Source organism: Homarus americanus, unplaced genomic scaffold, assembly GCF_018991925.1.
Source record: "Homarus americanus isolate GMGI-L3 unplaced genomic scaffold, GMGI_Hamer_2.0 scaffold25860, whole genome shotgun sequence".
In the NCBI taxonomy this organism is placed as follows: domain Eukaryota; kingdom Metazoa; phylum Arthropoda; class Malacostraca; order Decapoda; family Nephropidae; genus Homarus; species Homarus americanus.
Genome location: NW_024724693.1, coordinates 1,307,134 through 1,329,049, shown reverse-complemented (window position 1 = coordinate 1,329,049; position 21,916 = coordinate 1,307,134). Strand labels below are relative to the sequence as shown.

Below are 21,916 nucleotides of genomic sequence, written 5' to 3'. Positions count from 1 at the left end.
GGGTGGGGCGGCAGGTGTGGGGCAGGTGTGTAATATTTCTGTACAAGACTCAAGTAGGTTAATTAATATCGTAATATATGTCGTGTAATACCTGATGTGTTGACAGGAAGATTAATTTAAACTAATTAGTAATAACACCTGAGTTTTGTGTCGTTAATTACACACACACACACACTATGCCTCCAGCTTGTGTGGTGGTTTAGGTGAGACTGAGCTGGTGTAGGGGGGCGGGGCGATGTGACGTCATGCGCAGTAGAGGACGTATTTTCCTACGTCACTGCGCACACCTGATACACCTACAGTAAATTAACCTGACATTCACACAACCGAAAAATTATCTAAACTCACAAAACAATCAAGTTTGACATATTGCCTCATGAGAATAACTTTTGTGCTGATAATAACTTTTCATTAATTCAGACTATTTTTATTTTAATTTTTTTAATATTTTTTGGTAAACACGAAGGTAATGTCGGTTACTTATCATCACTTCATAGAGACTAAATTCCTCTCTGCATTTTACTAATTAACTGTACCTGTATCTCGTAATTAAAGTATATAAAAAGTAATATATTAGTATTTTGTAAAGTACTAAAAATATTCACGGAAATCAGAGTTAGACCAAGAGGCTGTACGATACTTTACCCTCACTGCCAGACGTAAGAGCAAGGTTTAGCGGTGCAGGGAGATGAAAAAATACGGCTTTATTTAATTAAGGTGGTGTTATTCTCTGACAGTAAGACCGGTTGCTTCATCAGAGTAAAACGAGGACCTGGAGTTTATTATTTTACCTGTTTCTTTGATGGTGGGGCAGTGGGAGCCTTGTACAATAGGTAAACAGCTTCTCTCACCTGCCAGACGTAGAAGGAGTAACACCTGCAGGGGGCGCAGCCGGAGTGAGCCCACCAGTCTCATGGTTTATCTGTGGAGCAAAATAATGTTGTTAGGTTTTTTTTTTTTTTAAGTGTGTAGGAAAACGGAAATTTCAACATATCTGGAAGTGGAATTAAACTGGGATTCGTATTATGGTTGTGGTGGGATTGAGGCAAATTCTGTAGGTTATATCATACTGGGTCGTGTGGGGGACTATACCAGTGTGTGTGTGTGTGTGTGTGTGTGTGAGAAGAAACACATACAATAAACACAGTAATTCTCGATCTATTAACGAGAGAAAAAAAAAAGAATTTGTCAGGGCCTCTTGTCGCTGTTTAGGTCAGATGTGTGACAGCCTTGGCCCTAACCCAGGCCTGTGGTGAAGGAGTATTGTACCTCCCTTGGGCGCCTAGACACAGAGGGAGGGAGGAAAGGATGGGGTGAAGGAGAAGGGGGAGTGAAGGATGGAAGGAGGGTGGGAGTTACTGAATGTACCAGTCGGAAATGTCACCAACGGTACAGAGACAGTACAGGTATACAAACAATGTACTGTTGGTGACATTACCGACTACTACACGGTACAGCAACGTTGGTATAGATTAGCGTGGAGTGAATAATACCGTCCTGCAGTATATAGAGTAATGGTGTGACAATTGGTTACAAACCTGCCACCTTATTTATCCTCCAGCACAGTGTATGAGACCTACACTGTTCTGTACACTGTTCACTACACTGTACACAACGGTCTGATAACTATGTACACAAACAATCTACTTCAGGAGCATAAACAACAAACACAGTAAGATATAATATAAGTCTCCGTCCCATCACACACACAGTGAGACTCCCAACTGCCTCAACTGGTCATCTGCCTATAGATGGCGTTCAAGTGTGTTATCCACGTCAGGTTAACAGCCGTGTAGAAGTGAACTGTTTCCCACAATAAAGTTAAGGCTTAATACGATAACACTGGTCATGACTGTACCAAAGTTTAGTCACAGTTAGTTTAGCCGCTAACCTAACCTAACCTAACCTAACCTAACCTAACCTAATCTTACCTAACCTAATATTAATAAGAAGTGTTTCCTGTAGTAGTAACTGTGTTAAGTGTGTGTGGTGTGTGTGTGTGTGTGTGTGTGGGTGTGTGTGTGTGTGTGTGTGTGTGTGTGGGTGGGTGTGTGTGTGTGTGTGTACTAACCCGTTGAGTACGACGACATAACATTGTACCTTTATTACGACACTAACCTACAACATTGTACTCAAGATGTACTCAAGTATAACACAAGTACATCTCTAAGTATAAGGTCAAAATCGTAGAGTACATAACCTATTGTTTAGAGTTGTTGACCTTTAGTGGTTAGCGAAGAGAGAGAGAGAGAGAGAGAGAGAGAGAGAGAGACACTCACTCACCATAACTTCAACACTGACGCCTGACACCCTAAGTTGACAACACTGGTGAGGTGCGACAAGCTCTAAAGGTCAACTAATTATCAGTTAAATTGGCAACACTGTTTTGGTGATAATTAATGTGATGTAAGTTCACACACCCACCTAGGCTAATCGTGTTATGGGTTCGCTATAGGTCGAACACGCGGTACATCCTCGAGCGGCCTTAATCCTCCACGGGTTAAGCTAATCGGATCGTCCCCATTATCGAAGTCCTTTGGGATTCAGGGAGGTGGGGGTGTGGAGAGGATGGAGGGGGGTTAGGAGAGGAGGAATGGAATGTCCGTATGTGGAGAGGGGGGGTAGGTATGTAGGGGGTAGGGGGAGGGTGTGGAGGGGGTGTGGGTAGGGATGTGGAAGAGTTGTGAAGTATATGGAAAGAGTGTGGAGCGTATGGAAGGGTATGTGGAAGGTCGAGAGGGAGAAGAGGGGGAGGGGAGGGGAGGGGAGGAGAGGAGGGGAAGGGAAGGGAGGAGGAGAGGGGAAGAGAGGAGGAGAGGGAAGAGAGGAGAGGAGGGAGGAGGAGAGGAGAGGAGGGGAGAGGGAGGGAGAGGAGGAGGGAGGAGGGGAGGGGAGGAGAGGAGGGAAGAGAGGGAGGGGAGAGAGGAGAGGGAGGGGAGAAGAGGAGAGAGGAGGGGAGGAGAGAGGAGAGGAGGAGAGGGGAGAGGAGGGGGTATTGTCTTTACTGGCAAGTTTCAAGAAAATTCATAAATTATTGAGTTAGTTAACACCAGGTGATAAGCCAAGACCTGTTCCCTACTGTGTGAACGTTAAACCTGACTATAATTTCTTAAAACTTAAAAAATGAAAATTCATAAAATCGTAACGCTGAAAAAATATACAAATTCATGGACAGAGAATTTATTAGAGAATATAAACAGTTGTCTATAAATATTGTGGTATATCTTTTTGATGACCCTGGATGTATATATATAAACTGGTATCTATATAAATTCGTATGGAAAAAGAGTCGATTTTTTAAAGTTATTTGTTCGGCTTAACTGTTGTGTTGATCATCCGGGAGCTGTGTGGGTTAGGGGGGAGGATAGTGTGAAGCAAGGTGAGGATAGTGTGAAGCAAGGTGAGGATAGCGTGAAGCAAGGTGAGGATAGTGTGAAGCAAGGTGAGGATAGAATGAGGAGAGTGAGGGTAGAGGGAGGTGACTTAGGTTGGAGTGAGGCTACTGAGGTTGGAGTGAGGAAAGAGTGAGGAGAATGAGGATAGTGTTAGGATAGTAAGGAAACAGTGATGATAGTGTGAGGATAGAGTGAGGAGAGTGAGGATAGTGTGAGGATAGCATGGGAAGAGTGATGATAGTGTGAGGATAAAGTGAGGAGAGTGATGATAATGTGAGAGTAAAGTGAGGAGAGTGGTGATAGTGTGAGGAGAGTGAGGATAGAATGAGGTTAGAAGGGGGAGAGTGATGATAGTGTGAGGATAGTGAGGAGAGTGAGGATAGAATGGGGAGAATGTGAGGAAGAAGCGAAGAGAATGAAGGAAGACTACGAGAATAGTGAATAAAGTGAGAGAGAGGATAGAGCAAAAATACAATGAGGATAAATAGAGGAGAGTGAGGATAGTGAGGATAGTGAGAGGCTAGACGAGATACACCAAAGGTCATCTAAACTAAAGACGTGTTTCAGTCAGGTCAGGAGGGAGGGAGAGAGAGAGAGAGAGAGAGAGAGAGAGAGAGAGAGAGAGAGAGTCCAAACTTTCTCTCGACAAGTGGGAAAGAAAGTTTGAAAGTTAAATAAAAAGTATATTATTACTAAGACGATAAAGTGATATTTATGTTGAGTTTTATATGTTGACTGAACTTCCACACACACACACACACACACACACACACACACACACACTATACACACACACACACGCTATACACACGGTAATAATCGGTCGCTGGCAGTAGTGGTCGCCAGAGATAGGTTGGTGGTGGTGTAAGACTGAAGCGCCTCGCACCCCGCTCAGTCGTTGCCTCTGTTTGCTTTCAATTTATCCTGAAGATTCTGCCTAAAGCTCCAGGGACACCTCGAGACGTCCACACACCAGCTCAAAACCTTCCTCTTCCTCCTTCTTCCCCTTCTGCAGTAGGACCAAGTTACCTTCTACAGACAATGACTCGAGACGTCCACACACCAGCTCAAAACCTTCCTCTTCCTCCTTCTTCCCCTTCTGCAGTAGCACCAAGTTACCTTCTACAGACAATGACTCGAGACGTCCACACACCAGCTCAAAACCTTCCTCTTCCTCCTTCTTCCCCTTCTGCAGTAGCACCAAGTTACCTTCTACAGACAATGACTCGAGACGTCCACACACCAGCTCAAAACCTTCCTCTTCCTCCTTCTTCCCCTTCTGCAGTAGCACCAAGTTACCTTCTACAGACAATGACTCGAGACGTCCACACACCAGCTCAAAACCTTCCTCTTCCTCCTTCTTCCCCTTCTGCAGTAGCACCAAGTTACCTTCTACAGACAATGACTCGAGACGTCCACACACCAGCTCAAAACCTTCCTCTTCCTCCTTCTTCCCCTTCTGCAGTAGCGCCAAGTTACCTTCTACAGACAATGAAACAATTAGGGTCCTTATTTTTGTGTTTGTTGGTTGTAAAGGAATTATTATTTATTTTTTAGTCGCCTTTACCGTTGATTGTGTGTCCGTACTCTCGCTCTGTTGCTAAACGGATAAAGTTCTCCTGTTGGTAGATGAGGTCGTACTGTTGTTTTCCATTTCCGTTGTTATACTGTTAACGGTAATGAGGTAAATATACACTATCTATACCTGTTAACAGATGCGTTATATTAAGACAACAGTAACATAATAACTCAAGGGTCATTAGTACCGTTGTTATTACCGTTTCTGTTGTCACAATGTTGTAAAGAGTTTGTAGGGAATGTTGACCTAACAGAATATAAACGGTTGATGTATGATGTAGGAGAGAGAGAGAGAGAGAGAGAGAGAGAGAGAGAGAGAGAGAGAGAGAGAGAGAGAGAGAGAGAGACCCACACACACACACCTTAATAATACCTCGAGGGCTCAGACACACACAGACAGACAGGTGGTGCAGGTGAGGGGTGTGTGTGGTAAGTGGAACACCTCCGGGCGGCGGCGGTGAAGGAGGGATAAAGGCCTCAATGGTTCACATCTGTTACAGGAGAGGTAATGGTATTATAGTGAACCTAACCTAACCTAGCCTAACCTAACCTAACCTAGCCTAACCTAACCCACCCCAGGTAGTGTTACGGTGTTTAATCCTCACCTGAAATATTTGTTTTGTTATTGTTATTGTATTTGGTGTTGTTATTGTTATTAGTGTTATTGGAGTGTTATTATTATTTCGTAAGTCTAGTTAATCATTATCCTACTCAGTCTGGACCCGAGGACTGGACAAGCACCGGGCAGACTCATCACTAATCCTAAAAGGAAATCCATGCCCAGCCGTCTTTGCCGAGTGCTTCACACATAAAGCCTCTTTCTCACGCGACTAAAATCTAAAAAAATATCTCCTGAGGATCTGTGTCAGCCGCAAGAATAATCATTTATCGTCTACTATCTCTCAAAAAATATGGAGAGGTAAAAAAGATGTATCGTAAATTTTTACACGGGACAAATAAATTATTCCCGCGATCTCAGTTATCTTGGTGAGTAACCGCTCCCTCGCGCTCCCCCTCCACCTCCCGTGAAATAATCAGGAGATGCAGTCAGGTCACACTCGAAGCGAAGCGAGCTCTTGGCAATATATATTTAGGCATCAATTTTTATATGATGGAGGTTAGGATACCCGGTTTATATATATTCTGTAAAGAGCTGCTGTGTTCCATCTCAGTAAAAATATCGCCTGGGCTATTTTATCTCCCGTTAGTCTTTACTGAAATTTGTTGGGGGCTTAAGCCACTAAGACGATACATAGGCGCCAAAACACCCCTGACGAAGGTGATTCATTTTAGTTTAAAATGTAATATAAAAGTAAAAATAATCGTAACAATAATGACAAAATCAATAATAAATGAGTCAAATGTCAGAGAGATACCAAATAAAAATGTGAAATAAAAGGTACATTTACACACTATAAACTGTCCTTGCTAACTGTTATGAGAAATACGAACATAAAATAAATATATTCACTCAAACAAATAAAAAAAAGCTCTTATAAAAAAATAAATGAATAACAATAAATAGGTGAAATAAAAGAATAAACAGAAACATAAATAAAAAGACTCCCAGATGAGGCCGCCAACGAGTCCCAAAATAATGAATTAACTCACTTATTAATAGTACTATAGGTTATAATGAATGGTAATCCGGCAATATATTTTGATTTACATAATTAAGCCAACAACACAAAGGTTGAAGCCGCCACCCCCCTCTCTCTACCACACGACCTCTCTCCCCTCTCTCCACACGACCCCCTCTCTACCTACACGCACCCCTCTCTACCACACGACCCCCTCTACCACACGACCTCCTCTACCACACGACCCCCTCTCTCTACCACACGACCTCCCTCTCTACCACACGACCCCTCTCTCTACCACACGACCTCTCTACCACACGACCTCCCTCTCTCTCTACCACACGACCCCCACCACACGGCCCCCTACTCACACGACCTCACCAACGACCTCTACCACACGACCCCTCTCTCTCTCTACGACCCCTCTACCACACGACCTCTCTACCACACGACCCCTCTGCACCACACGACCCTCTCTCTCTACCACACGACCCTCTCTCTCTACCACACGACCTCCTCTCTCTACCACACGACCCCCTCTCTACCACACGACCCTCTCTCTACCACACCTCCTCCTCTCTACCCGAAGAAGCAAGTTGACCATCATTCAACCTAACCTAACCCAACCTAACCCAACCTAACCTAACCTAACCCAACCTAACCTAACCTAACCTAACCTAACCAACGAATTAAAGACAAAACTGAAGAAATAATGATCCACTTATTATTAATGACTCAGGTAACCTTCAACACCTGTGTGATCGGCAGGTACAAAGGGAATCAATTAGGGAAATGTCAGCGTGGACAGATGGACAGACAGACAGACAGACAGACAGACAGAGACAGGACAGACAGACAGACAGACAGGCAAATAAACAGACTGGTAAACTAATTTGGAAAAGGTTTGGCATTTGAGTAGAACTTCTAATCACTGGTGAGTTTAGTGATGGTAGTTAATGAATAATGTTGGACAGGTTTCGTTCTTGTACAAGGAGCAGTTACCTGGAACAATGGCTTAAGATATTACTACAGACCAGACGAGACCAGACCAGACGATACCAGACCAGACCAGACCAGACGATACCAGACCAGACCAGACCAGACCAGACCAGACCATTACAGAGAAATTACTTGTTATAAATAAATGGAAGTTGGTAGTTACTTAAGTGCATGAGTTAAGGTGAGTGAAGGCTGAGTAACGTGGATGGGATGAGCTGAGTAAGGTAGATGGGATGAGCTGAGTAAGGTGGATGGGATGAGCTGAGTAAGGTAGAAGGGATGAGCTGAGTAAGGTAGATGGGATGAGCTGAGTAAGGTGGATGGGATGAGCTGAGTAAATTGTTATGAGGATGAATTGAATGAGTACAGTAAGGTGAGGTGAGTCAAGAGATGGGATGAGTCAAGGATGAGTTGAGTGGCTCATTCAGCCAATCAGGTCACAGAGCTTCTAACTAATCAATTTCCCTCTTCATAACCCAACTCAGATCAGCGTCTGTTAATCCCCCTGAGCTTCTAGCCCCCACCTAGCCCTTAATCATAGTCCCAGCCCTTATATCTAGTACTAAGCCCTCACACTTAACCCCCAAACCCCCTCCTAATAACCTCTCCCACCCCTCCACACCTCCCCCTCTCCCCTACCCCCTCTCCTCTCTCCCACCCCTCTCACCCCTCCCCCTCTCCCACCCCTCCCTCCTCCACACCCTCCCTCCCTCCCTCTCCCCCTCCCCCTCTCCCTCCCCCACACCCTCCCTCCCTTTCCCACCTCTCCCCTCTCCCCCACCCCTCTCACCCCTTCCTGTTACTTTTCAGCGTCTGGTCATAAGTAATTAAGTAATTTACCTTTGATGGCGGGATATAAGTAACACGATAATGAAACTTACGACTTTACTTGACACTTTTCAGATATTATGAGGCACTTATAACGCTGGAGTGCCTCAGGAATCTTAAAGGATCTTAGGGATGGATTTCTTTTTTACCTTAAGGGGAAAAATGTGTGTGAGTCCATTAACTTGTGAGTCCATTAACTTGTGAGTCCATTAACTTGTGAGTCCATTAACTTGTGAGTCCATTAACTTGTGAGTCCATTAACTTGTGAGTCTATTAACTTGTGAGTCCATTAACTTGTGAGTCCATTAACTTGTGAGTCCATTAACTTGTTCGACCTTAACTTACGACAGAATTATTTTGGTTATGTAAATGTTTAAAAAAAATATCGTACGTTCATTTGTCCCCCAATTACTAGAGGCGTGAGGTGCATTAACGAGCTTACCTGAGTTAAGATGTATTGGGGAGAGAGAGAGAGAGAGAGAGAGAGAGAGAGAGAGAGAGAGAGAGAGAGCTCTAAATTAATACTGCCTATCATACCAGTACAGACCCTTTAACACACACGCTCTCTCTCTCTCTCTCTCTCTCCCTCTCTCCCCCTCTCTCCCTCTCTCTCCCTCTCTCTCTCTCTCTTCACGATACAACAGAGGCAATTTCCTTTGGTCGGGATTGCAGTCACACACACACACACACACACACACACACACACACACACACGAAAGAGATATGATTAAAGACGCCCCTCACTGTGTGTGTGTGTGTGTGTGTGTGTGTGTGTGTTACCTGAGCTCTGGGTAGATATCACTTTTTCCTGCCCCCATTATATACCTGTATATGAAAAATAATAATTACATGTACCAAGAACCTGACTTCATTACCTGACATCATTACCTGACTTCATTACCTCACATCATTACCTGACTTCATTACCTCACATCATTACCTGACTTCATTACCTCACATCATTACCTGACTTCATTACCTCACATCATTACCTGACTTCTACTACCTCACATCATTACCTGACATTAATTTACATCATTACCGACTTCATTACCTCACATCATTACCTGACTTCATTACCTGACATCATTACCTGACTTCATTACCTCACATCATTACCTGACTTCATTACCTCACACAGGTTGTATCTGGTCCAGGTAACACAGGTATACATCATTATCTACCTGTAACAGTGGACCCTCCATCTCTCCCTCCTCCTCCCCCTCCCTCCTAACCATAACCTAACCATAACCTAACCTAACCATAACCTAACCTAAACCGATGAAAAAAAAAATATCCAGGAATTTTATGGAAAAGTAAAAGTCACACATAAGAAAGAAAACGATATTTAGGTATTTTTATGGGAGACTTCAATAAAAAAAATAGAACACGGGACTTTAATGACGTTTTCTCTGATAATTTACTAATAGAAGAAGGAAACTACCCGTCTTAACACGAGAATTTAACAGCCATGAATTCTGTCTTTATGTCTGACGCGTGAATGATATAGAGTTAAGGAAAATGAACAAGAATAAAGATATTTGTACTTTAGTGATCAGGAGTGACGATGGAGAGGCGGTGCTTCATCAGGGTAATCAGGGAAGGGGAGGAGGGAAGGGAGGGGGACGGGAGGGTAGGAGGGGAGGGTGAAGAGGGAGGATGGAGGGGTGGAGGGAGGAAGGGGTTGGAGGAAGGGGGGAAGAAGGTAAGGGGGAAGGAGAGGGGAACAGGAAACAAGGGTGGGGAAGGGGGGTGTAGAAAGGAAGGGGGAACAAGGGAGGGGTAAAGAGAGGAGGGAGGGAGGGAGAGTTAAAGTTGACACAGCGATTGAAAAATATTAAACAAATATATATTCCTCTACAACACTGAACGGCTGAACCAGAACAAATACATAAGTCAAACAAGACCAGATTTATATAAATTATTTATGTGGTAATAGAGGAAATAAACACGACAAACCTCATATAAATCTATACAAATCCTGCCTCTGAAACCTATACTGTGAGTCACACTATTACTGTAAATTAACATAGTCACCACTAGATATTGATTCAAGTCATCGTTTTCTTTAATACTTGTAAAATCCCGTTTTCTTTAACACCCGTAACATCATGGGCGTTACCAAGGCGTTAAGTATCAACATGGCAATACACTGTGGATTATGACCAAGTATACACCATAAAGATATTGTCACATATTAAACAAGCCGACCAAGTTTAGTACAGATCCGTAAACCCGCTCTTGAGTTATTATGAGGAAAGACACACAGTTAAAATTAGAACTTATGGCACGAGAAGGAATAACTTTACCAAATTAGTCAGAATATATATATATATATCACCAAGGAATACGTAACATCCTCTAAGTAGCGCCAAGGTACACGTAACATCCTCTAAGTAGCGCCAAGGAACACGTAACATCCTCTAAGTAACGCCAAGGAACACGTAACATCCTCTAAGTAGCGCCAAGGAACACGTAACATCCTCTAAGTAGCGCCAAGGAACACGTAACATCCTCTAAGTAGCGCCATGTAACACGTAACATCCTCTAAGTAGCGCCAAGGTACACGTAACATCCTCTAAGTAGCGCCATGTAACACGTAACATCCCCTAAGTAGCGCCATGAACACGTAACATCCTCTAAGTAGCGCCAAGTAACACGTAACATCTCCTCAAGCGCCAAGGAATACGTAACATCCTCTAAGTAGCGCCAAGGTACACGTAACATCCTCTAAGTAGCGCCAAGGAACACGTAACATCCTCTAAGTAACGCCAAGGAACACGTAACATCCTCTAAGTAGCGCCAAGGAACACGTAACATCCTCTAAGTAGCGCCAAGGAACACGTAACATCCTCTAAGTAGCGCCATGTAACACGTAACATCCTCTAAGTAGCGCCAAGGTACACGTAACATCCTCTAAGTAGCGCCATGTAACACGTAATCCTAAAAAATCTAAAATATTAACGTTCTAACCTCGCTAATATTATGATACTCGAGGGCTTTTAGCGACCCAGGGAGCCAAAAAAGTAAACATGATTCGCAAATTTTAAGTTAAATGAGAAGGTAATGAGGAGGTGAGTTAGTGTGGGAAGGAAAAATATTAGGGTGGGTGGAGCAGATTAAAGATGGCAGCCTCTTCCACCCGCCCTCGGTAAGACTGGCTTGGCGTGCCCTCTCCTCCAGGAACGCATCGTGCTGACTGATTATTATTATCATTATCATATTTATTTGTATCATTATTATTATTATTATTAACTACTATTTCAACCATTACAACGAAACAAACCACAACTATCTAAATACTTCCTCAAACTATCTTTCTCACTACACCTTACATGTTATATTGCCCACCCACACTGAGGAACATATTACTTACCTCAGTTAGACAAAGATTAATTACGAGGGTGTATGTCTCGTTCACCTCAATCATTATCGTCTTTGTCTCTCGCGTCACCAAGATCTTCATTTATTATTATTATTATTATTATTATTATTATTATTATTATTTGGAAGAGTTAACCCCCTTCAATGTGATGATTTAACCCCTAGAGTACGCTAACCGCCCGAGTACAATGTCATTATACCCAAGAGATTAAGTCATATTAAAAGGGTTAAGTCATCATACTAAAAGGGTTATGTCATCATGCTAAAAGGGTTAAGTCATCATATTCAAAGGGTTAAGTCATCGTACTTAAGAGATTAAGTCATCATCTCAAAGGGTTAAGTCATCATACTCAAAGGGTTAAGTCATCATACTCAAGAGATCATCATACTCAAAAGGCCTAAAATCATCATACTCATAAAGGTTGGATTTCGTAGGATTCTGTAGGGTTTTGTAGGATTTCGTAGGAATTCGTAGGATTTTTGTAAAATTTTGTTTGGTTTAGTAGGATTTCGTAGGTTTTTTGTAGTATTTCGTAGGATTTTGCAGGATTTTGTAGGATTTCTTAGTAGGGTTTGTAGGATTCTGTAGGATTTCGTAGTATTTCCCAGGATTTTGCAGAATTCCGTAGGATTTTGTAAAATTTTGTAGGATTTCGTAGTCGGGTTTCGTAGGATTTTATAATTGTTGTTGACTTTAGATAAAATGGTGAAATAATGCAAAAAAAAATGATAGTTACACCTAACCTGACCAAACATGACCTAACCTGAACTGACCTAACCTGACCTGACCTGACCTAACCTGACCTGACCTGACCTGACCTAACCTAACCTAACCTAACCTGACCTGACCTGACCTGACCTAACCTAACCTGACCTAACCTAACCTGACCCACCTTAATTAGATACCTTCACGTAGCACTAGTTAGGAGACTAAATTAGCACTGAGACTCAATTAGAATCTTGAGTCTGAGAGATAATGAGAGTTTCGGGAGCCTGAGAAAGAAGTCAGAGCTAATGGGAGGAGAGAGAGAGAGAGAGAGAGAGAGAGAGAGAGAGAGAGAGAGAGAGAGAGAGAGAGAGGGTCAACCACCAACTCCTTGACATCAACACTCAAGGGACAAATATCTTCCCAAACTTCACTAAGAAAAAAAAAAATCCCTTCACCTGTGTGTGTGTCTGTCTGTCTGTCTGTGTGTGTGTGTGTGTGTGTGTGCATAAAACGATATAAAGATCCAAAGAAAAACATGTAAATCGACGGAATCTTAAAGTTTTTATGACTTCAGAAAACTTTCAGATGGTTGTTTTCCTTGGGGGGAGGGGGAGATGGGAGGGGGGAGAGGAGGGGAAGGGGAGAAAAAGAGGGAGATGGGGAGGGAGTCTGAGGGTAAAGAAGGGGGAAAGGGAGGGGAGGGAGAAGAAGAGGAAGAGAGGGTAGGGGAAGAAGGAGGGAGACAGAGATAGCTCACGAACACTCCACAACTTTTACCCTTCCGGGTTGTGTGTGTGTGTGTGTGTGTGTGTGTGTGTGTGTGTGTGTGTGTGTGTGAGATACTAATTAGTGTGTGCGAGTATAAAAGAGAGATGAGTTAAAAATAATTCGGTCACTGGAGAGACATTGTGGACCTGACCAAGTTGGAGGGTGAGGAGAGAGGGAGAGACGGGAGATAGATAAACAAAGAGACAGGGAGGGAGAGATAATAAGAGAAGAGACAGGGAGATAAAAAGAGATACAATAAACTAGGTTAAAAATTCTTTAGGTGATCCGTGTTTACTAGCGGCACAAAATGACGCCCCATCACTTTTGTCGAGTTAATTAAACCAGGAAACATCACGAGAGGTAAAAGAAACCCGACAATGTAACACGCACTTAACACACACTTGTGACTCATTGACAGCAGCGTTTGGGGTTTTTTCTGCACTTAGGTCCCTCACACAGTAGAGAACTCGGTAACTAAAAGATATGTACAGTCCCCTTCACTAGTGTGTTTACAGGGGCTCGTCGTATAGCCTAGGTACAGTCCCCTTCACTAGTGTGCTTGCTAGGGGCTCGCCATAGCTTCCAGGTACAGTCCCCTCTACTCAGTGTGTTTGCTACAGGGGCTCGGCCATAGCTTAGGTACAGTCTCCTCCACTAGTGCGTTTACAGGGGCTCGTCATATAGCCAAGGTACAGTCCCCTTCACTAGTGTGTTTACAGGGGCTCGTCATATAGCCTAGGTACAGTCCCCTTCACTAGTGTGTTTACAGGGGCTCGTCATATAGCCTAGGTACAGTCCCCTTCACTAGTGTGTTTACAGGGGCTCATCATATAGCCTAGGTACAGTCCCCTTCACTAGTGTGTTTACAGGGGCTCGTCATATAGCCTAGGTACAGTCCCCTTCACTAGTGTGTTTACAGGGGCTCGTCATATAGCCTAAGTACAGTCCCCTTCACTAGTGTGTATACAGGGGCTCATCATATAGCCTAGGTACAGTCTCCTCCACTAGTGCGTTTACAGGGGCTCGTCATATAGCCTAGGTATAGTCCCCTTCACTAGTGCGTTTACAGGGGCTCGTCATGTAGCCTAGGTACAGTCCCCTTCACTAGTGTGTTTACAGGGGCTCATCATATAGCCTAGGTACAGTCCCCTTCACTAGTGCGTTTACAGGGGCTCGTCATATAGCCTAGGTACAGTTCCCTCTCACTAGTGTGTTTGCTAGGCTCGTCATATAGCCTAGGTACAGTTCCTCTACTAGTGTGTTTACAGGCTCGCTATATAGCCTAGGTACAGTTCCCCTTCTACTAGTGTGTTTAGGGGCTCGTCATATAGCCTAGGTACAGTTCCCTTCACTAGTGCGTTTACAGGGGCCTGTCATATAGCCTAGGTACAGTTCCTTCACTCAGTGTGCTTACAGGGGCTGTCATATAGCCTAGTACAGTCCCCTTCACTAGTGTGTTTACAGGGGCTCGTCATATAGCCTAGGTACAGTCCCCTTCACTAGTGTGTTTACAGGGGGCTCGTCATATAGCCTAGGTACAGTCCCCTTCACTAGTGTGTTTACAGGGGCTCGTCATATAGCCTAGGTACAGTCCCCTTCACTAGTGTGTATACAGGGGCTCATCATATAGCCTAGGTACAGTCTCCTCCACTAGTGCGTTTACAGGGGCTCGTCATATAGCCTAGGTATAGTCCCCTTCACTAGTGCGTTTACAGGGGCTCGTCATATAGCCTAGGTACAGTCCCCTTCACTAGTGTGTTTACAGGGGCTCATCATATAGCCTAGGTACAGTCCCCTTCACTAGTGCGTTTACAGGGGCTCGTCATAGCCTAGGCACAGTCCCTTCACTAGTGTAAGTACAGGGGCCCCACCGCAGACACACACACACACAGACACAGACACATGCATTGAAGACATAGATAGATATCAATAATACACACACAGACACACACACACACACCAGGTGCGTCTTGGCACCAGCTGCGACACTAATATTAACCTCCTTATTTACAGAAATTACTTGAAGTGTTCTGTGTGTGTGTGTGTGTGTGTGTGTGTGTGTGTGTGTGTGTGTGTGTGTAAACTCAGTAAGATAAACAAGGAAAACAAGATAATTTTCTATAAATAAATAAATAAAATTCTAGTTTGCAAAATCTACTAAAAAACGAAAACACATTAATCAAAACACTGCGTCTCATGTTTACCTAATGGCCACCCCAACTAGAGGTGGCCATGAAGGGGAAGGATGGCCACCCCAACTAGAGGTGGCCATGAAGGGGAAGGATGGCCACCCAAACTAACGGTGGCCATGATAGGGAAAGGATGGCCACACCAACTAAAGTTGTCCATGATGGGGAAATGATGGCCACTCCCAAATAAAAGTGGCCATGGAGAGGGAAGGATGGCCACCCAACTAACGGTGGCCATATTTTTTTGAGAGTCTTGTCTAGAGCTGTTTTGAGCCCCAAGGAAGATGAACCAAGGAGAGTCAACCAAGGAAAGGAAACTCACCCAGCACTACCCAAGACAGTCACACCTCGGGTACACACACACACGCGCACACTTCCCTCTAGCTTGTGTACGCCTGCTATCGAAAACTCTCTCTCTCTCTCTCTCTCTCTCTCTCTCTCTCTCTCTCTCTCCCTCTCATTAACACAGGTTGGTAAGGTAAATATCCGTCTTAATTGAAACACTGTAAGAATACAATTAACTGCAGCCTTTAAGGTCAAACACAAAAATTACCACCAAAAATGACAACCAAATTAACACCGAGACTCTACCTTAACTAGATACCTTCACTTAACACACCAGTTAGGAGACAAAATTAACACTGAGTACTGACTCACACTACTGATACTGACTCACACCTGTGGTACTGACTCACACTTCTGGTACTGACTCACACTCTGGTACTGACTCACACTACTGGTACTGACTCACTCTACTGGTACTGACTCACACTTCTGGTACTGACTCACACTTCTGATACTGACTCACACTATAAGCTGGTGGTGATAATGGTTCATACTCGTTAAATTAGTTCGTTGTGAGTATACTATTACCACTAGCTCACACTTTAACGAGAGAGAGAGAGAGAGAGAGAGAGAGAGAGAGAGAGAGAACAGTTGCCACAGTGAGGTAAGGGAGCCTCTTGAGTCTTATATCATAATCCCTTGAGCCTTATAACCAGGACCAGCACTACGGGGGTGATCTACCAGTATATTTTACTGTGTTAACTGTGTAGTGAAGAACACGTCACACACTTGAGAGTTCCCAGAGAGCTTCTTAACGTGACTATTACACACCTGTCTGGATGGGCAGGTGTGTGTGGGTGTGCAAGGAAGAGCTTAGTATATTCTTAAAGTTGTTTAACATGTTATTAAAAACGGGTGTAGTACCAGAATCCTGGAGGCTAGCGAGTGTAATACCGTCCAATCAACTTAACACCAATTGTAGGCAAATAGCTGGAAGCAATACTAGTTAAAAACTCTATTGGAAATCACTTGGAGAAACACAAGTTGCTCAATGATTGCCAACAAGGCTTCACAAGTGGGTGTTCTTGTCTAACAAATCTATTATTATTCTTTTCAACTATTTTCGAATCAGTGGATGACGAACTCGTAACGATAGTTTTAAATTAGACAAATTTAGATTTAGTCGCGAGATAGGTAAACATTGGTTTGGAAATAGAGTAGTGGACGAGTGGAACAAGTTACCAAACATCATCATTAACTCTAACACACTGGATAGCTTCAAACACAGGTTGGGTGGATATATGAGCGATAGGGGTTGGGTGTAAACGGGACTGTCCAGTATGGGTCAATAGTTACTGTTTCCTCCAGTCTTATGTTCTTATAACTTGGCTTCTGATTAACCACAAGTCAATATTTTGGTCCTGACGACTTTAATACACCAGTGGAATATTACAACTTAAATACGACAATTAACCAAACACTGATCTGGCCTTATTTATGTGACCACAGTACTGGAAGGTGACTCACGAGTATAGAGTCAAGATGGGCGGTGGTGGGCGAGCGGGGTGGGGGGATGGTTGGGTGGGGCGGGTGTAAAAAAACCGTAGATAAACAAATCAGACAAGGAACAGCCTCACCTTTTTGCCGTAAACACAATGTGATGGTAGTAGTGGTGGTAGTAGTAATATTGGTGGTGATGGTGGTGGTAGTAGTAGTGGCCCTCGTGTGGTATGTGTGACCCACCGCCCGGCTCACCAACTGTCTACCCGAGGCTCTCTCCTGCACCACCACCACCACCACCACCACCACCACTACTACTAGTTCCCCAATCCTTAACAATCCTTTAGACCCATTTGACTGCAGGGTTACCAACGTACCAGGCACCCATCATTATACTGTTCCTGTTCGATGGTGACGGTGGCAACAGGTTATGGTGATTGTGATTGTGACGGTGAGATTGTGACCGATTGTGACAGTGATTCTGATCGTGACGGTGATTGTGATTTCGACTGATTGTGGCGTGATTGTGATTGTGACTCTGATTGTGACGGTGATTGTGATTTCGACTGATTGTGACGTGATTGTGATTGTGACTGATTATGAAGGTGATTGTAACTGAATATTCTGCTACATAATCAAAGAGGCACACCACTACTCTCCCCACTTCACGACTCAGTCTTCCTCGAGTTCCCGGGAACCTGTAGTACCCACCCACTTACTCACCCTTCAAGTATAGACGAAAGGGTTGCTCCTCCTTAACTCAAGTGGGACTTAAAATGGCCACCCAGAGGACCACCATCATCATCATCATCATCATCATCATCATCATCACTACTCCAGTAACGTGTTGTATTGACATTCAGAAATTAATGGTTGGTCACTGGGAGTTCATTATCTTTTCACCTCAATCTAAACTTCTTCAATTTCCAAGCTAATAATCTCTCTCTCTCTCTCTCTCTCTCTCTCTCTCTCTCTCTCTCTCTCTCTCTCTCTCTCACTGCACAATTGTTCTGTCTACCAAAACGATTCATCACGGTTCCGAAAATCTGTGGGTTGTTGTTAAGACTGAAACACCGAACTGGTGGGTGGAGGAGGAGGACGAGGAGGAAGAGTAGAGGGAGGAGGAGGAGGAGGAAGACGAGGAAGAGTAGGGGGAGGAGGAGGACGTGGAGGAAGAGGAGGAAGAGTAGGGGAGGAGGAGGAGGAGGTAGTGGCTTGGGTGGCTCTTCCTGACGGTCGATGGACAAAAATTCAACTGAAAAACTCACAAAATTTATCAATGAAACGCGTAAATGCAAACGGTTAGGTTAGGTTAGGGTAGGTTAGGTTAAGTTAGGTTAGGTTAGTATTAGGTTAGGTTAGGGTAGGTTAGGTTAAGTTAGGTTAGGTTAGCATTAGTTTAGGTTAGGGTAGGTTAGGTTAGGTTAGGCAGTTAGGTCCCACCCACTCTAGACCAACACGATGAATGCAATGAAGAAAATCCTGAAACAAATCCCATCTGTGCAGCGTTTGTCGGCTGTCGAGGCAGTGATTACCTCTGTCTCACCACCTGCCCCAGCCTCCCCCCTCCCCATGGCACTCACGACCCGGAGAACCACTCTTGAGCTTCCCCTCCCTCCTCCCTTCATCTCTCAGAGCCAGCCCAGCCAACCCCCCTCCCAGACACCCTTCCCAACCAACCCCCCTCCCAGACACCTTGTGTTAGCCCCCTCCCAGACACCCCCTCCCCAGCCAACCAACACCCCCTCCCAGACACCCCCTCCCCTTCGTCTCTCACCTAACCTGACATGTACTGTACACAGGTTGATGACACTCTCGCCCCTCCTAGTATAAAATAATTAACTTTTTTATTAATCACAGGTAAAGTTAATAAAGAATCTAACTAATTATCACTTGAACAATATAGAAACAGTTAATTAAAATGAATAATTGAATCTTGAATTATTTTTACAACCCTTAATTGGAGGTGAGGCCTATTAACTTTCATTACATAAACTTCATTCATTAACTTTCATTACATAAACTTCATTCATTAACTTTCATTACATAAACTTCATTCATTAACTTTCATTACATAAACTTCATTCATTAACTTTCATTACATAAACTTCATTCATTAACTTTCACTACATAAACTTCATTCACTTTCTCTCACTTTCACGCACTCACTTTCTTTGTTTTCTTTCTCTCACTCTCTCTCTCTCTTTTAATACTCACAATCTTTGTCTCTTTATCTCTATCTCACACTGTCTGTCTCTCTTTTCATTTTCTCCCTCCTTCTCCCTCTCTCTATCTTTCAATTTTTTCACTTCTTCTCTCTCTTGCTCTCTTTCTCTTTCTCCCTCTCTTTCTTTATCTTTTCGACCTCCTCTCTCTCTCTCTCTCTCTCTCTCTCTCTCTCTCTCTCTCTCTCTCTCTCTCTCTCTCTCTCTCTCTCTCTCTCTCTCTCTCTCTCTCTCTCTCTCTCTCTCTCTCTCTTTCTTTCTTTCTCTCCCTCTTCCTTTCCCTTCCATTAGTCAAAATTAATCAACACTAAAACTTCCTCAGGCAGGTAATTAAAACAGTTCTTTCTCACACACAGAAGAGAAATATTAACCCAACCACCTGAGAGAGAGAGAGAGAGAGAGAGAGAGAGAGAGAGAGAGAGAGAGATAAAACTAACTCTCGTTCCACTGTCTGGCTCTGGTCAAATAAAACGATAGTATCACAAAACCAGACTATTCTTTCAAACTTCCCAAACACAAGAGAGACAACAGTCGAAAAATAATAATTAATAAATAAATAAACTTGACATCTATCGGCAATTAATTTTAATATTTTCCTAACAGGTGTAAATTATTCTTATATAAAAAAAATTAATTGATCAAGTTTATTATTTTTGTTTTGAGAATTGAGTAGCTGGTGAGAGGCTGTGGGCGTATACTGTATAGTTGAGTGCACGATCTATCCCCGAACTCTCACACTCTACCTGATAAATCTTGCTACCTGGTGTGTGTGTGTATGTGTGTATGTATGGATGGATGTATGTATGTAGTGTAGTTTCCCATGACACCAATCCTTTCCATGACTACACACAAGCACACACCCGTCCCGTCCCGTCCCGTCCCGTCCCGTCCACTATTTCCAATGTCCTAAACTGACAGTAAAATCGTGAAGTGAGACACAACTGTCCTCACCTGTCAACTGAGAGTTTTTCCTTCAGTACGGTGCAATCAGATTCACCTGTTGTGATGAGAAATGTCGGTCGGATGAGTGGGTGGGAGGAGAGGGAGGGAGAGTGGGAGGGAGAGAGGGAGAGAAAGAGTGGGAGGGAGAGTGGGGAGGAGAGAGGAGAGAGGGGAGGAGAAGGAGGGACAGAGGGAAGGAGAGACAGTGGGAGGGAGGAGGGAGGGATGGGGAGGGAGAGTGGGAGGGAGGGAGGGAGGGGGAGGAGGAGGAGGGAGAGGAGAGAAGGAGGAAGGGAAGGAAGAAGGGAGGGAGAATGGAAGGAGGTCTCACGCCCGTATTATTAAACAACATGGTCGTGTTTTAACTTAATGAGTCCTGAGGCACACCGCAGTACAGTAAGGTGTGGCGGTAACATTAACTAACTCCACCTTCAAGGGAAGATGTTGTTTAATTTACGGGCCTCAGTGTTTTGGGCATCGCGTGACGTCATACTGGGGAACAGCTGACGGAAGTAAACAACAATGGCTGACGGAAGTAAACAACAATGGCTGACGAAGGTTAGGTTAGGTTAGAGTGTTGTTGTTATTTACAGGAAGGACAAGGAAGTATTGACGATTATACGGAAGAAAATTATACATCAAATTATACACCAGAGGTCACGATTATACGTCTGGCATCGACAAAAACTTCAATATTATCCACCAGTCTCTGACACACACACCGCCAAGAAGCACTGATCTACCAACACAAGTAAACAGTTAACAGTATCAACAGTTAACAATATCAACAGTAACAGTATCAACAGTTAACAGTATCAACAGTTAACAGTATCAACAGTTAACAATATCAACAGTTAACAGTATCAACAGTTAACAGTATCAACAGTTAACAGTATCAACAGTTAACAGTATCAACAGTTAACAGTATCAACAGTTAACAGTATCAACAGTTAACAGTATCAACAGTTAACAGTATCAACAGTTAACAATATCAACAGTTAACAGTATCAACAGTTAACAGTATCAACAGTTAACAATATCAACAGTTAACAGTATCAACAGTTAACAGTATCAACAGTTAACAGTATCAACAGTTAACAGTATCAACAGTTAACAATATCAACAGTTAACAGTATCAACAGTTAACAGTATCAACAGTTAACAATATCAACAGTTAACGATATCAACAGTTAACAGTATCAACAGTTAACAGTATCAACAGTATCAACAGTATAACAGTATCAACACAGTATCAACAGTTAACAATATCAACAGTTAACAGTATCAACAGTTAACAATATCAACAGTTAACAGTATCAACAGTTAACAATATCAACAGTTAACAATATCAACAGTTAACAGTATCAACAGTTAACAGTATCAACAGTTAACAGTATCAACAGTTAACAGTATCAACAGTTAACAGTATCAACAAACCGATATTGTTCCTCTGTGTTTGCTTCACCTGCCGGCGGTGGATGTTAACACAAACACTACAGATGACGTGGGTGAGCAGTGTACCGTCTGTTGATCA

The 21,916-nt window shown here is 43.4% G+C and overlaps 1 pseudogene; it reads right to left on the bottom strand.

Annotated features, from left to right (window-relative positions):
* The window catches only part of LOC121864490, an 83,396-nt pseudogene that overhangs the window by 41,966 nt on the left and 19,514 nt on the right, over positions 1–21,916 (bottom strand).